Source organism: Suricata suricatta, chromosome 4 (assembly GCF_006229205.1).
Source record: "Suricata suricatta isolate VVHF042 chromosome 4, meerkat_22Aug2017_6uvM2_HiC, whole genome shotgun sequence".
NCBI lineage: Eukaryota > Metazoa > Chordata > Mammalia > Carnivora > Herpestidae > Suricata > Suricata suricatta.
This window is the reverse complement of record NC_043703.1, coordinates 57,748,714-57,763,261: the sequence shown is the minus strand read 5'-3', so window position 1 is coordinate 57,763,261 and position 14,548 is coordinate 57,748,714. Positions and strand designations below refer to the sequence as shown.

Here is a 14,548-nt window from a genome sequence, read left to right as displayed (position 1 = left end):
GTGGTGGAGACATCATTTCCCTGCAAATCATTCATCTGCCTGCAAAGTTAGTTAATGTAATTAAAACAACGAAATGCAGGGGCATGTTGAGACCTAAATTCAGGGTAGTAGCTTTGGTGCAAATACTGTTTGGAGGGCTATTGGAGTCAAATTCAAGCAGAGGAAGGAAGTGGGAGAAATGAGAGGGCCGATGGATGGCTGAGTGGACAGGGCAGATTTGGAAATGCTGATGGGCGACGGGCGGCTGGAGCCAAGGAAGCAAGGCCTGACTGCGCTACGTCGGGTGAGGATGTCTGGGGGACTCCAGTGAGCACAGAGGCCACCCGTCTCCGGAGGCCCATGCGCGGGCTCCAGGCACAGGAGGGTGGCTGAGGCTAGGTGTCCAGGCCTTGTACTGCCCCAGGTCTGGGCAAGCAGTTGTGGCGCCACGGTGTGCCCTCCTGTGGAACGCAGGGAACGCCGCAAGTCCTGGGGCCTGGGAGAGTTCCAAGGAAAGACTTTCTGGGAAGTGGGACGTGCCCGCGCCTTGGCCTGGTCTGCTGCCTCTCCCTACACCCTGCGCTTCTTTGAAAAAAAAATTTTTAATGTTTTTTATTTATTTTTGAGAGACAGAGACAGCGCGAGGACGGGAGGGTGAAAGAGAGACACACACAGAATCCGAAGCAGGCTCCAGGCTCTGAGCTAGCTGTCAGCACAGACCCTGACAGGGCCCTCAAACCCAGTACCGTGAGAACATGACCTGAGCTGCCGCCGGACACTTAACGACTGAGCCACACAGTCGCTCCTCCCTCCCCCAGTTTCTTTGATTCATTTCATCCCAGGGCCTTCTCCAGGGGGTGCTTATCCAGAGGCCAGTGGCTTGCCAACCGGCCTTCCCAGCTAAGCCTTAGTTTTCAGCCAAGTCCCAAGGAGTAGAACCATCACGGATGCGCGCCCAGGTAGAGGACGCCGTCGGGGGAGGGAAGAGCAAGGCGGCCCGAGCACCATGGAGGGGCGATCCTGATCAGACTGTGCCGAGTCTGCCATGGAGTGGAAGCCACTGAGTCTGTCCTTAACCCCTCCGAGTCCCCCATTCCCTGGAGGGCAGATTCCAGCAGCAACTCCTGGGCACGCACGCCTGAAAAGGCGGGGGCGGAGCCTCCTCTGCGCGGGGAACAGGTCTGAGCCGCGCCTCCCGCGGGAAGATGGCGCGGGAGGTCCCGCAGCCCTCCTTCAAGTGCCTAGAAACCGAGCTACGTCTTCAGCCCAGGTGGCTGCTGAAGGCCTCTCCTCCCCGCCCGTCAGCCTAGCTTAGCCAGCTCACAGGAGTTACCTGTTTTGCGCCCCCTCCCCTCTGGAGCTTGCGCCCTACCCTCCAATGTCCACCCGTCTTCCCCTCCCCGCTTCCTCCCGCCCTCCTTCATTCCAAAAGTGTTTCTTCGCTCTCTCCAGAGCACTTGGCGAGCTGGCCAATTGAGAAGTATCTTGCGAGCGGACTCAGGGCGGCGAGTCTGGAGCCCACCGCTCAGGGTAGGCGCGGATTGACCGACCCTCCCCTGCTCTCCGCTCCCTGCCTGTCCCCGTAGCCGGCCGGTCCTGAACACTGCACTTACCCGCTCATCCTCCGCCCTCCCGGACAGACGCGCTCCTCCCCGGCCGGACCCTCGGCGCGCGATGTGCTGGAGGTGAACGGTGGCTGAGCCGAGAGCAGTAGCGGCTGACCACCACCGCCTCGCGCAGCTCCGTGCATTTGCCGCCGCGGCGCTCGCAGCCCCGGGCAGCAGCCTCCGCAGCTTCGGCTGCCCCTCGAGAGGCGGCTGCAGCGGCTCTGGCGACGGCAGGGCGGCCGAGCCCGGGCTGGAAGGCAAGACGCGCTGAGTCCTCCCGCTGCTCCTCCGCTGCTTGCTCACCGAGCTGTGCGCGCTCGTGTGCAGCCCGCAGGAGCGAGCGGGGCCTTGGCAGCTGGCGCAGCTGGACGGCGTGGTGGCGCCGGCGCGGGGCTACAGCTCCGGGACTGCCTCTGAAGAGGCCGGCGAGGACGCGAGGATCTCGGACGCGCCCCCCGACCCGGGCCCTCACCCCGGACTTCTGCCGGGGCTACTGCGATGTCATGGGCCAGTGGGATCTGCCGCTCAATTTTGCAGCTCCGTGGACTTCATCTTTTGCTGCGGAACTTGTGGCTTCCGGTTCTGTTGCACAGTTAAGTGGCGACTGAACCAGAAGACCGGCACCAACTAGGGCACTCGGCTGCGGCTCAACACCGGCAAGCCCCCCCGCGCGGAAGGACGACCCCCTGCATGACCTCACGAAGGACAAGACCAGCCTGATCCTTTACATCATCTGCGGGGCGATGGCTGTCCTGGTGCTTGTAAGCATCTTCACCAACCTGGGGCTGGAGAGAGCGCACCGGCAGCAAAGGGAGTAGTGTCCAGGTGGGCTGCCTCTCCCCCTCCCCCAATCCCCACCGCCTCCCTTCCAAACGCCGCTCTCCCTCCTCTTCCCTCTCCACCTTTCCGCTGGCAATGGCTCTTTCCCTACCCCTCGCTTCTCCGCTGAGTGAGGTCTCCCGGGAAGCCAACCCCGGCTCCGAGCGCGGAGAGGTCTCGCTGGGCTCCGCACAGGTGTGGATCTGAGCGCGTGTGTGTATGTGACGGGTGGTCTCTGCCCCCTTCACCCTCTCGCTGACCCTCCCGCGTAGGATTGAAGCGGATCTGAGACACAAACAGCCTGGGAGCCCTGGCCCCGGAGTCTTCGGTTTGGGAGAGGGGTCTACCCCCTCGGATTCCAGAATCTAGCGCCTAGGTAAATAGGGCAGGCGGCCCGAAAGGGAAGGGGGGCGTGTGTGAGCCCGCGGCTTGTGTGAAGGAGGTAAGGAGTGTGTGCCGCCTGCAACTCCTAAGGCTCGCGAAAAAGAGGCAAGGGAGGTGGAGAAAGGGGGAAGGACGAGAACAAAAGCCTTGCCTCGAGCGACCGCCTCTCTCTCTCCCTGATCCACCAAGACCCTGGAATTGGGAACTCGGTTGCCTCCCCGCCACCCTGACCCTTCACCGCTTTCCGCTGTGGCCACCTCTCCCTGCTGGGGGCCAGGGCCTCCCCCGCCTCGCTGTACGCCCGATGCAGGGGTTGGCACCGACTCCAGGGGCGCGCCCCGCCCCTTCCCTGGTTCTTCAACTTTCCCTGTAGCCTTATCCATTATGCAAGTCCCAGAGCAAGCAAATCGCAGCAGGTGGGAGAAGGCATTTGGGGGTTGATGGAGCTCTTTCCGTTGATTTTTTAAAAAAAGTGTCTAAATTGATTCGCACAACCCAATAACTTTGGAGGCAGTGGACGCAGCCCCCAGATTTGACTGAGGCTTTGGTTGGCGGGAGGTCTGGGCGGGCGAGGTTGAAGAGCAACTGACAGTCTTGGAACAGCTGCATGGCTGGGCGCTAGCTAGCTCGATCTTCGTGCGGATCTTCTTGCCGAGTGTTGGCGACGGGGTCGCCATGTGCCCCCCCCGACACACACTCTCCCCACACCTCCGGCGGGGGCCCATGTGTGCTCGAGTGGATTACACATGTTCTGCTCCGTGCACCTGCCTAAAATAATCTGAACAAAGAGACCCACCAAAAATAAGCGAAGGAACATTACCGCCTCGCTAGTAATTACTTTCTATTTATACACAGAATATCCAATGGTTTTCTTTTTTTTTTTTTCCAGAGTGGAGGGATTTGGAACAAGAGGTGAGGACTCTCCTCTTGGTTGGGTCAGCAGAGAGGTGTGGGTGGATGTTGGTGTCTTGAGGCACAAAAGTAAGCGTCCAGGGGATTCTGGAAGCCCTGACCAACTGGGAGACTAACACGGTGGCCCCGCCCACCTCCTGCATCTTCATGATGCACTCTCACCGGCCCCACTGGCCTGAGTTTGAGTTTCACTTCCCCGCAGTCCCCGCCAGTCCCTGTAGCTTCTCGCTGCGTTAAGGTGGAGGAAGAGCACCGAGGCAGGACTGCGGCGGACGGCCGGTATCTCCTTGGTGGGGAGAGTCACCCAGGGATCGGTAGGCTGCCTTGCAGATTCAGGTTAATTCCACTGCTGAAGTATCCGCTGAGCCTTTTCCTTGCAAATGAGCGCTTATCGGAGCCCTCCTTGGTGTTTGGGTTGGGGGTAGAGGGTGGAGGAGGGTAGGAATGCGGGAGAAAGGGAGGTGGGAAGGTGCCAGAGAGTGGAGCTAAGGGTGGGAGGCTCCCTTTGGCCAGTGGTGTGGCGGGAAGGTGATGTGAGATCTTCAGGCCCTGTGTGATCTGGGGATCCTGTTGAGACAGCACTCCACTTCTGACCTAAGGGCCCAGGAGGGCCTCCCATTGCTGTCCTGCCGCCTTGCAGCTGTGTCTGGAGAAAAAGAATTCCCCCAGCTTCATCGGTTGCAGCCACTTCACAGGGACCATGAAAGGGCTGCTTAGGGGTGAAATCTTGGGGAACCCACTTCTCTGATAACAGAGCCTGGACTTGAGGCTCTCCTGGTACACATATTGGGAATTCCAGAATGCAGTGGAAGTGCATTCTCTTGAAGAAAAAGATAGTTGATTTTTATTTGTAGTTTCCACCATGTGGTTTTCAACCCCAGTTGCTGTTTAGGACCACTTGGAGTGCTTTAAAAAAAATTCTGTTGTTAGGGACCCACCCCTGGACGATTTAGATCAGAATCTCTAGGGTTGCTAAGTCTCTGTACTTTTGTAAAGCTCTCTGGGCTTTCCAGTGTGTGGGCAGTCACTATTATGGAAAAGAAAGGACCATTTGCCATGCACCACGCTAGGGTGTATGTGTGTGTGTGTGTGTGTGTGTGTGTACACTCACGTGCATGTGTGTGTAAACACTCCTTTAGTGTGCACTACCAACTTAGGAGACAGGTGCTATCAATCCCAACTTAATTATTTAAAAAAATTTTTTTAACATTTATTTATTTTTGAGAGAGAGAAAGACAAATCATGAGCAGGGGAGGGGCAGAGAGAGAGGGACACACAGAATCCATAACAGGCTCCAGGCTCTGAGTTGTCAGCACAGAGCCCTACGTGGGTCTTGAAACCACGAACTGTGAGATCATGACCTGAGCCGAAGTTGACGCTCAACCTAATGAGCCAACCAGGCACCCCTCAATTCCAACTTAGAGATCAGAAAAACACAGCTCAGGTTGGGTGGCTTCTCCAAGGTCACACAGTTCTAAAACTGCAGTCCCCATCCCCTGGTTGGATCTGTTTTCAGCTTGAGTAAGCATTGGGTGGGGGTGACAGGCTTTCTAAACTATACATTCTTGTGGGTTGTCTGGAAAGATTCTGGGTCAATAAAGATCTGGGTGAGCCCCAGAAATCCGCGTGTAACACCCTCCCTGAATAGCTGGTTAAAAGTGGCCTTGATGCTCTTGAGGAAGACCGTTCTTGAGTTCGGGACTCAGAAATGGATGGCAAATCCTTGGGAATTTGTTTGGTTTATAGCACATAGTTTGTGATTTCCATTGTCTTATGTATAAAGCTTTTTGGACAGGTATTTTAACATGTTTTTTAGTATGTACCCTAATTCATACACATTTGTTATACTAATAAGCATGTGCACGTACCAGTGAACAGTTATTAGGTACATTATAAAGCATCCATAAAAGCAAAAGTTAAACTGAGCTGAAGGTGCAGTAAATATTATTTTAAAATTTGTTGGTAAGCACAATGACATCATGCAATCATTGTAACCCAAAGCATGATATATATTGAGGATGAAACTTACCACTAATAAACAGTCCATGTTTTGAGCATTTTTCATGAGAGTTTTGATTATTTTTGGCTGACTTTGCTTTGATCTGAATAGAACATCATTGATTTTAACCTTGTGACAAGCTAGCTGTTGAAGAGAAGGGGAGAGTCAATTCAATTGTTTACTTGTGCTTCCTCTATCAGTATTTTCTTCAGCCTGTGGTCTTTTATGGGGGATATTTTCAAGCTATGTGCCTGCTTAGTGATGGTTAGCCTCATCTAACCTAGGTAATTTATCTGCATATCTCCTTTAGAGGGGGCACATAGTCGTAATATGGGTCATGTACCCCAGTGATGGTGTCGCTGCCAGTCACGGTTCTTGGTCTGAGCTTCCGGATTCTCACTGTCTGACATGGCCATTTCCAGTGGGGGCGCCTGCATCCATACACATATTGCATTGATTCCTCACTTTAATGACTAAAGAGCATGCACAGGAGTTCTCGGATTTCCTGTGCTTATGCGAAATCATTTTATGTGGTCCATAGAGTGAGTGGACTCTACTGCTTTTCCAGGATATGGAGGTCTCTTAAGAACTCTCATCTCCAGGGGTGCCTGGGTGGCTCACTTGGTTGAGCAACTGACTTTGGTTCAGGTCATGACATCACGGTCCGTCAGTTCAAGACCCAGGTTGGGCTCTGTGCTGAAAGAGCCCAACATGGGCCTTTTTTTTTTCTCCTGACATAGAAGAAGCCTTTACTAAGGGGAAGTTACAATGATAGTTATTATCACCATCACCAGACACTTAGGCACATACATGTATCACTTATTACAGAGGATGTTATTACCAATGACCCCTCACTGCTCATGGTAACCACCCAGTGACTACCTTGATAAAATGAATAATTAGCCTCCATTTGTATACTTTGTAAATATGGGCTTTTCTCAAGCCCCTAACCATGCTGAAATAGGGACACAATTTTATCAAAAATATTTGATACAATTTCTCAACCCCTAACCATGCTAAAATAGGGACACAATTTTATCAAAAATATTTGATAAAAATGTTTACGTCATTATCTCTATGACCACAACTAAAGAAATACAGCACTAGGGGCTAAGTCCTTGGGTCCTTATCTAAGACTGAAAATGAAACATGCTAACTTCTATGTCTCCCACCACCTCTGCAGAGGAGCCTGATTCTGATTCAGTGTCTCCCTCTCTCTCTCTCTGCCCCTCTACCACTTATGCTTTGTCTCTCTCTGTTTCTGAAAAATGAATAAACCTTAAAAAAAATTTTTTTAAAGTACTCTTATCTCCATTGCATGCCCTCTTAAGGGATGTCTTGGCGAAAAGCATCCTTGGCTTTTGGGCTGGATTTTCAGCAGTTTCAGCCCTCCGGGGAAGACCAGGGGATCCGCAGATAGCAGTGCTGACCAAGTTCAAGGTAGCTGACCTGATAACTTGCTTTTCTAACCTCTTGAAGGCCTGAATAATTTGGAATTCTGGGGGGACTCCTAGGAGAATCTGGTGAATGCTACAGCTTCTTGCTTGAGAAAAATTCACAAACAAAATTTCCATTCAATTCCTGAAGGGTCCAAAGACCCCCTGGAGCTCATGATAAGAACATGTTTAGAAGTGAAAAAGGCAAATCAGGTTTGGAGGGCCTGCTTTACCTCCAATGTTCCTTTCCTGCAGCCCCCTTGAGTTTCAGATTCTGCCTACAGCACAGAGTGAGGAAGGAGTCTGAACTTGGATTTCAGAGACATTCAGGTTTGTATCTCAGTCCCTGCAGTGATATGCCGGGTGACCTTGAACAATGTTTTTGCTCCATAAAATGGGTAGGATAATCCTCACCTTGAATGCTCCCTTCCTTATTGGCTATCCTCCAGCTTCATTGACCTTATCCTTGTACCTCAAATATGTGAAGACTTTTCTTCCCCAGGGCCTTTGCACTGGCTGCTCCCTCTGACAGAAAGGTTCTTTTCATCACCTTTACATGACCAACTCCTTCTTACCATCCAGGGCTCACCCCAAATGTCAACTCCTCAGGAAAGGTTTTCCTGATCACCTTCTCTCTCTCTCTCTCTCTCTCTCTCTCTCTCTGAGTTTATGTAGAATTTTAGAAAAGTATAAAATTAAGTCATTTTTGATGTATTCACAAAGTTCAAGCAACTATCACTACTATCTGATTCCAGAACAGTTTCTTGGTTGAAAGTCCATATACATTCCACAGCCACTCCCCAGACCTCCTGTCTCCAGCCCCTGGCCACCCCTGGTCTGCTTTGTATCGCTGTGGGTTAGCCTATTTTGAACACTTGATAGAAATAGAACCATGTGCCCTGTGGGTTCTTGAGTCCTTGGTAGGAGCCTCAAGTTTCCAGGTTCCATCCATGGTGTCCGTGTTGGAGCAGGTGTCAGTGTTTCCTTCCTTTTTGTGGCCGAATCATATGCTACTGCGTAGCCCACATTCTGTGTGTTCATTCATTAGCTGATTTGGGTTGTTTCCACTTTGGGGCTGTTGTGAATAATGCTGCTATGCGCTGGTGTCACTTGATCATGTTACACTTTATTTATTTAACATGCATGTCTTTTTTTATCCTATCCCCTGGAATCCAAGCTCTGGGAAGACAATGATCTTGTGCTTCTTGCACCCTGTCTGTGTTCCCAGAGCTTTGACTAATGCCTGGCACATAGTAGACAATGCCTATTTGTTGAACAAATGAATGAATGTATGAATGAATGAAAGCTGTTGTTATTCTCTTGTGTCTTGGAACACTCGATCTTTTCCTCTAATTGACGCAAGACTCTTGCTGTGTCATCTGTATTTCACATCTGACACTTCTCACCAGCTGTGGTTTTGGGCCATTGTCTCATCACCCCCTGAGGAACCACTCAGTCCCCAAGCTTGGGGCCTTGTGAGCCTAACACAGACTGGAATGTGCATCTGAAAACACAGTTGGCTTCCCCTGGAGTTTCTGAGTCAGTAGGTCTGGGTGAATCTGAAAATTTGCCTTTCAACATGCTTGCAAGGGATACTATTGCCACTTGTTAGAAGGCAGACACTATTTGAGAATTGGTGCTATGGAGGGTGGGTAAATTTCAGCAGGCAGGCTGGCCTCACTCAAACAGCTCCCCTTCCTTCTCTGTCTCCCTCAGTGTGAACTCAGAGGGTCTGGATTGTTAAGAGCATGTGGATGTATCCTAATCCTTGGCAGTATCACCTGTGGGTGTGTGCCCTGAGAAGCTCTCTCTGGTCTAAGAGGAGGCGAGGATGAGGATGCCTATTGCCGTGTTGCGTTGGGAGGCAAGAAGGTGGTGACCATCTAGTTGGTCATTTAGGGAACTGGATAAGCAGAGCTGATATTCTTCAGCTTCACCACAAACCCACTGAGTAAAGGAGATTCATATTAGCATTCTGGCGTTGTGCAAAGAGGAAGAAACAGAATGAGGTTTGGGGTCAAAACACTACTCGTGTCAAAGATGCCCACGTATGCAATTACACCTACAATTGATTATATCATTCAAGTATAATCCTATCTCAATAAAGACATGCTGAAGTGTAGGTGAAGGGGAAAAAATGTGGTGGTGAGGTCTGACCTTAGGTGTGATATCTGTTTGACACTTAACCTCTGTTCTGCTCTGTGTGCAAACACTGAGCTGCTTTACTAAGTTTACATCTAATTGTGAAGATCACTGTTCTGGTTGAATTGTGCACCCCCGCCCCATAACAAAAGCTTTTTTAAAGGCCTAATCTTGTGGTCCTCAGAATGTGACTTTATTTAGAAATAGGGCTTTGCAGATGTAGTGACTTGAGATGTGGTTATCCTGGAGGAGGGTACGCCCCTCACCCAGTATGACCGGTGTCCTTAAAAGTAGATCTTCTCTGGAAGACAGAGACTCCAGGAGACACACCAGGTGAAGATCGAGGAAGAGCCTGGGATCAGGCAACTGGAAGCTAGCAAATGGCAGAAATTTCCAGCAACCACTAGAAGCCAGAAAGAGGCAAGGAAGGAGTCCCCTAATACCTTGATTTTGAACCTCTGGCCTCCAGAACTGTGCAACTGTACATTTCTGTGGTTTGAAGCCACTTCGTTTGGGGTACTTTGTTACAGAAGCTGGAGAAACTAATATCGTCACTTAACACCTCTCAACTTGTTTTCTTATTTGTCAAATAATAGTAAAAAGAATATTGACCCATGGGGGAGTGTCAGTGAGATGAAACATGAGAAAACACAGTTGGTGGCTCACGGTGTAAGCTTACCCTCCATCCCAGCTACTGCTTAAGAGGAGCACCAACCTGGGGGTGTGGGTGGATCAAGCCAAGTCCTCCCTAGCTACAGCAAACCCAGTGCACTCAGTGTACAGAGCTGTGAAAACAGTCTTGTTTAAAGCCCTGTGCAACTGGCTGTGTGACTTTCAGTAGGTTAATTCACCTCTCTGAGCCTCATCTTCTCATCTGCAAAGGAGTACTAAACCTCATAAGGTGTTTGTAAGCTAACTAGTTGAATTAAGGCACATAATGAGATTAACATAGTGCCCGGCTTATGCTAAGCTCTTCACAAATGTTACTGTTGCTAATAATGGGCCATTGCCTTACATGGAGTGTGGGGTTGGGTGTTAACTATGAGGGGGGGGACTAAGTTTATGGGATGCAGACACATTACATACACTCATCGTTAAATTCTCTCCACAACTCAGCAAGGTGGATGGTACCGCTAATCACACAGCTATTGTGAGAATCACAATATGGGTCCTCACAATGGTGGATATGTGAAGTAAACCCAAAGATCCACTGGCACTTGCGTGAAGTCCTTATGTAATCTGTAATTGCAGTGATCTTTTTAACTTACTGATGTCTTCTTCCCCCTCCCACCTCTCTGCTCATATCTAGGGGTAAATGGATTTCCATTCATTTCCTATATTTAGCAAGACACCCAAGTAACCTAAACTTGACATTCGGAGATACTGGCAGGGATATCCCCAAATATCTTTCAAAAATCAGGAGAATTTCCTATTCAGGGCAGGTGTATAAGAGTAAAAAATGTTTAAGAGAGTGAAATATTAACAGTAACTTATATAGGCAGCATTCTAAAACCCACCCCCGTCTACACTGAATGTTGAAAGCCTTATTAGGTTGGTACTGTTACTTCCACCATCATAAAGGTGGGGAAACTGGAGCTCAGAGAGGTGAAATGACTTTTCCAAAGGTCACACGGCTGCTAAATGGTGGAGTTGGGATTTAAACCGGGACAGTCAGACCCCAAGGTCTGTGTTTTAACCACTACACTATGTGATGTCTCCTTTGGGTACAGGTGTTTGCAGAAGGGGGAAAAGTCTTCCACCCTAGGAGTTGAAGTGGTTTTGGATATGTGAAGTGAACCCAAAGACCCACTGGCACTGTAGGAAAGAGAGCTTTTTCCAAAATACACTCCAACGTAGGTCTAGTGATGATCCTTCCTTAGGAGGAACAGTAACATTCATAGAGCACTTGCTATGCGCCAATCATTGTGTGTTAAGCCTCTGGACGCATTAGCTCATTTTGTACCGAAAACAACTCTTAAATAGCCTTGCCCATCCCTGCCCTAGGATCTTTGCGCTTGCCGTGCTCCCTGCCTGCAGAACCCTGCTTCCAGGCCTCTATGCTTTGACATTGTACGTCCAAAGCCACCTCACTGGGGAGGACTTCCTTGTCTCCCTTTGGCTCCCACATTACTTAGGGTTCTTCTTTCCTCCATTATGTTCTTCAAAACTTTTGTTCCTTCTGAAAGTGTCTTCCTCCTTATTTATATCTCTTCTTCTACAATGTAAACTGCACAAGAGCCCATGCTTTGTATTGTCACAGCGGCACCCCATACTGTGGGAGCTGCGCTGGCTCACGGAAGAAGACCCCTCCGCTTTTGTGCAGTGAATGAAAAAGCCTGTGGATGGGGTACCCTTAATCCTGTCTCAGGGAGGAGAAAACAGATTCATAGAAACTAAGGAACTCGCCTAACCTGATGACTGAGATTTACTTTAAAAATCTCCAGGAAAATATAAAATTGTAGGGGATGGTACGTGAAACAGAAGAGGGAAATATTATTATTGCATCCTACTACTAATAAATTATTATTATTATTATTATTATTATTATTATGTGGTGGTCAAATACATGGGAGTTTATTCTGTCTTTGTGTGTACTTGAAAATATCCACAGTAAAATTAAAAGTGAAAGAACTGGTCCATAATTAATAGATGGAGGAACCAGGATTCATCCCCAGGTCTCTCTGACTACATGGCCTGAACTTTGTTGGATACACATGGGGTATCTTCTGGTGAGTATCCAGGCTCAGGAAGGGTACGAATCAGGGCTACCTTCAGGACTTTAGTATGTGGAGTGAGCAAAGCTTCCCTTTTGTCTTTACCTGCTGTATCTTTTAGTTCATATTATGCAGAGATAGAAAAGTGGGATTAGCTTCTGACCAGCCAGTGGCCTGGTTTCCCCGGGATCAGCTGTTTGACCCCAGTTCCAACAGTTGAGTGGGGTGGAGAGTATCTCCGCCCCTCTCATGGTGGTGGTGGAGCCAGTTCTCCAAGAAGGCTATGCTTGAGAAGTAGGGTAGAGATTGCTGTTTTAAGCTTTGCTGGGGTGGGGGCAGGAGTTGTGTTTGTTTTGTTCACCACTGTATCTCCAGTGAAATTACACAGTGTACAGTGTTCATTAGGTATTTGTTGAACGAACAAACACATACATGAGTGAATTTATCTCTAGCCAATGGAACCCATTAGAGGAACCTTGGGACTTTTGAGTTTTGAGGGAACTTGGTTGATTCCCACTCTTGTGAGGCTCTAACTCTTTTCAATGAAGTCATCGCTACCAACACTCTTGTTTCTGCAATGTGAGCCTTCTTCTTCATGGTAGGGCATACAAAAACTGTTCTCTAACTGTTATGGTTCTGGAAGATGAGTCAGTAAGTGATGAATTAGTAAGAGTTAAGGGTTTGGTTCTACAGTGGATTAACTAAACACATTTGTGCGTTCAGTGCAGTGGCTTAAATCAATTTTGTGGGGTCTGAGATAAAGAGTTTTGGTTTTCTCTTGAAGTGTTCAGTGTTATGGAAGGATCTCTCACGTGGGGTTGATGCCCACTAAACATGTCCAATATGTCTTTGAGATAGTGCAGTGAAGCAGCGAGGGACACGGGCTTGGGAGGTAGATGTGACTGGGCATCTGCTCTGTCGCCTATAGGCTATGTAATCTTGGGAAAGTTAATTTCATTTCCTGAACCTCAGTTTCCCATTCTGTAATAGGAGCAAAATACAAGATTGTTTGGGAGGATTAAATGCATTCACACATAAAGTGAACTTAGCATAGTGGCCAGTAACCTAAATGTTGGCCATTACTCTTATCATTTGTGGAATGAGTGACCATTCGTGCTAATGTGGTCCATTAATGAGGGGGCCATGATACACAACAGTATGAGTTCATCGTGCAGTTGATATCTCAAAGTGAAAATGTTTGTCCTCTGTGTGTGTCAGTTGGTGACACAGTTTGTGTGTGTGTGTGTGTTACTGCTAATGTTTTTAATGCCAATGAGTACTGAAGAATCTGTCAATTTCTTCCCAAGGAAATATTTCTGATGGAGCCAGCTGTCCTTTTCTTCACAATTTGCTCCTGTCTTATGTTTTTCTTCTATTCCCATTGAAACACATAAGCTTTTGTTCCATTAGGAATATTAGTTTTAATATTTTATTTATAGTGGCAGACCAGGCCCATAGGAATCTGTGTAGTCTCAAACTCGCCTTGTAGTTTCACCCAGAAAATGAGATTGTGTATTCATGAGGGTGTGTATGTGTGTGTGTGAGCAACACAGAAACAGAGTCCTTAACAGAAAACAACCACCACAACAAAAACCCTACCAGTTTCTGTAAGCTGTCTCCTGGACTGGTTTCAAAAATTGCTACTAATGCTGGCCACATGGCATTGCCCAGTTAGGTTTGCATTGCTTTTCCAAAGTGCTTCAAACCAGCTGTAGGGCTATTTGTAAAGAAAGCCTAAGTGCCCATCACAGCATCTGGTTTTGTTTAAAAGATGCCAAGTTTTGTTCCTTCCATAGTAGGGGAAGCCTATTCTTGGTCACAGTTTCTTTGGGAGAGAGCTTCTACTTATGTATCAGGATTAAATGAGGCAACATGCCTACTATGCTTTTGACACTTACTGGGGATATAAAAGGAGTAATAAAACAGAATAATGTTTGTTCTCCCCTGTCCCATGCATGCATTTTACTTCTCACAATCACCCCATGAAATAATTGAAAAAGATCTTGCACCCACATACTATAGATGAGAAACGGTGGTTCAAGGAGTTTGAGTAGTCTGTCCAAGTCCACAGAAATGTTTGGTAAGGAATTCAGATCCTCTGTGTTTCTGTCTTTAAGCTTTGTACTTTATTCATGACCTTTCCTATGCCTTTCCCAAGGACCTACACTGGCGGATGTTCCAAATTAGTTCTCTTCTTTTTCTTCTCATTATTGATTGGTTTCTGCTAACATTCACTGTATTAGATTACAATAATCTTTGAAAATGGACCAATTGAGATAACATCACCATTTCTGTCTTGGAAGACTCAGATTTAGCCAATTTGTCTGATTTCTTATCATTAATATTTCCATTGAACCAATCGATATTTAACTGACACTTCTTTTTTTTCTTTTTTTAAGTAGTTTATTGTCAAATTAGTTTCCATACAACACCCAGTGTTCTTCCCCACAAGTGCCCTCTTCCATCACCACCACCTCTTTTCCCCCCTCCCCCTTCAACCCAGTATTCAGTTTCAGTATTCAATAGTCTCTCATGTTTTGCGTCCCTCTCTCTCCC

General features: G+C 48.2%; 1 pseudogene; it reads left to right on the top strand.

The window, feature by feature from the left end:
* The first annotated feature begins 229 nt into the window (after positions 1–229).
* The window catches only part of LOC115290583, a 43,692-nt pseudogene continuing 29,373 nt past the window's right edge, over positions 230–14,548 (top strand).